Raw genomic sequence first — 3256 nt, 5'->3', positions numbered from 1 at the left:
TGCATTAATTCATGTAATTACTATAAACCAACCTGTTTAACTCATGTCAGTAAAAAATAAAAATAATTGTAATAACTGCATTTACTTATTTGTTATATCCTATTCACATTCAAATGTTGAGCTATGTAATAAAATTAATAAATGACAAGCTAAGTGAACAGCTGATTTTATTATATCATATTGTTCAATTTCATCATTGTAAAACTTGCAAGATTCCAACCTAAAACATTTTGTATTTAATATTATACTACAAAACTAATATAGAGTTTATTTGTTTGACATTTTACATTTAGTTTATATAACATTTGTAATGAAAATTACGGTCTTCAAATATGATATTTCTATTTGTAATATAAATTTATATTTGTTTTACCTAGAATTTCTAATGAACATAAAAAATAAAAAGAGTTTTCCATTCATGTTAAATTTTTTGTTTAGGTTCCAAAAAAAATTACTGCCTCACAGATGAACTGGATACTCAGGAGTTGATTGATTTACTGTAAGATGAGAACCTTTCCGATTTTGATATGTTGGACGATGAAGGTAGTTTAGATGATGTACCATCAGCTTCAAACGATGGAATAAGAGTAGAAGCCAAGCAGATATCACATGCCCAAGAGTATTGCATAGAAGCATAAACATTTCTGAACAACGACGATATGCAAAATGTGGAACTTGATGAGGTAAGCATACAAGAAAATCATGAAACACAGGTAGATGTGCCCAATGAGGTAAGTGAGCAAGATTATGATTATCTTACAAAAAAAAAATCTGATATACAGTATAGACGCCAGAATTTTAATGCGCCAAATATTGAATTTGCACCCTTTCAACATTCTGAAATCAGCGAGGTATTTTTAAATTATAGGTACCAAATAAATTATTTTACAAGATACATAAAAGAAGAAGAATTTGGGAAAATGGCCAAATTTATGAACAAGGAAATGAGAAAGGAAAAATAAATTTTAGAAATACTGATCCTTCTGAAATAAAACTTTAATAGTTTTATTAATAGTTTACACATTGAAATTAGTTGTTTAAAATTCCCTAGAGTTAAAATGTTCTGGGATTCCAATATCGGTCTGAAACTACTTCTAGATAGTATGTCTAAAAACAGATTTTTTCCAACTAAGGTTCCAATTGCATATAGTAAATGATCTCAAATGTCCAGAAGGATGCAAGTATGACCACTTTATGATGCAATTCATAGTCATGCTGTAAATCTGGATTTGGAAGAGCAACTATGCATTTATGAACAAAGAAAAATCCACAGAACTTGATTAGAAACAATGTAACAGTTTGAATTAGCAGCAAGTGTTGTACATCTCTCAAATATAATTCTTAACTGTGGCCACAAGCTCTTTTATGATAACTTTTATTCATCTTACAATCTCCTTCAGGTACTTAAACGTGAAAATATGCTGGCTGCTGGCACTATACGAATTTCCTCACCTTCCTTAATTTCCGATTCTAAATGAAGAAAAAAAGGGATTATTCTGAAGAACTAGTAAGCAGAGATGGGGGGCCTCGTTTTGACAAAGTGGCTTGATAATCGCACAGTAGTCCTTGCTTCAAACTTTGTAGGGGTTGGGCAGTTAGATGAAGTTCAAAGATGGGACAAGCAGTCTACTTCCTATAAGAAAGTATTACATCCAGAAGTCATTAACATTACAACCAAGCAATAGGTGGTGTGGGTCTTTTAGATCAATTAATTTGCCAATACAAAATATTCATAATGTCTAAAGAATGTACATTGCAACTTACCACACATGCAGTTGATATGGCCCTGGTTAACAGTTGGAATGAATATAGGATTGACTGTCAATCTGCAAGAGTTCCGTCAAATAAGATGATGGATCTCCTTGAATTTTGAAGGAGGGTTGCAGCAAGTCTTGTAATGTCTAACTCCAAGCAAACGAAAAGAGGGAGGCTCATTTTACAAGAAAATATTAGCAGAAAAACACCCAATAGCTGAAACAAGACCAACTGAGGAAGTGCGGTACGATGGACTTGATCATTTACCAATTATTGAGTAATGTAAAGATGCTGGATGGTGCAAAGTAATCGGTTGTGAAGGAAAATCAAACATTATGTGCTGTAAATGCAATCTGCATTTGTGTCTAAATAATGATAGAAACTGCTTTATATTTTTTAATAGAAAATGCTAATTATTTTTGTCATGTAAATTATTAGTTGTAATTTTTTTTAAAATTTGTTTCATATATCATAATTATTCAAAATATAGTTTCACATTTTTGTATAATTTAATTTTTAATAATACAACTCTTTTGAACATATTTTTTGAAAAGGAACATTCTTTGTAAATTCTAACTTTAATTTTGATATTACTGACTTTATTGAAATTATAATTTTTTGCTATCAAACTGATTTTCTAATATTAATTTTTTTTTTTTTAACTTTTTATAATAATAATGACGAACATACTTATTAAAATGTGTTTCTTTTTTACAGGCCACAACTTGTATAACTAAGATGTGATTTCACTAGCTAGATAATAAATTGCCATCTGTTAACTACTGGGGCTCAATGTCCAAAATATTGTTCATGGACATAAAAAATAGGAGGAAAATTCATATAAGCAAAAATATAATGTGCCTATATTGAGGCCTAAAGAACACATACTTATTAAAAACAAATTTTTTTGCACATTAAAAAAATGAGGACTGAAAGGGTTAAATATTTAAATAGTGTCTTATAACATAAGGCATATTACTGATTACTTAATAAAAGAGGATTTTATAGATAACTGTTATAATTAAAATATAAATACGAGTATATAAAATTCATACATTAAATATGTTACTGTACAACTGTTATTTCCAATAACCAAATTCTTGTAGATGACCTGACATGAAACATAAATCATAAACAGCACACAGATTAATAGGCAACATGAGCAGTAAAGTGGTTTTTCATTATCTTCTTTACCAAGCCAAAGTATTCAGCTGCATATTAGTATGGCAGCCATCAATCAGCAGGTGATAATCATTTAGATAATCATCATTTTCAATCAGTACCACAACAACTGACAGTATAATGAACATCTTAGAAAAAGAAACTCTGTCTTGACCAATTGCACTTCAAACACTTTACTACAGTCATAATAATGATTGGAGCAGATGATGTAAAGCAATAAATTAATGTACCTCTTTTTTGTGGGTATGCTCTTACATGCTGTGCTCTCAATAGAAAAAAAGGATATAACATATAAATAATGTCAGAAGAAAACAATAAA

This window comes from Lycorma delicatula, chromosome 3 (genome assembly GCF_047948215.1).
Source record: "Lycorma delicatula isolate Av1 chromosome 3, ASM4794821v1, whole genome shotgun sequence".
In the NCBI taxonomy this organism is placed as follows: domain Eukaryota; kingdom Metazoa; phylum Arthropoda; class Insecta; order Hemiptera; family Fulgoridae; genus Lycorma; species Lycorma delicatula.
This window is presented reverse-complemented; position numbering follows the sequence as displayed.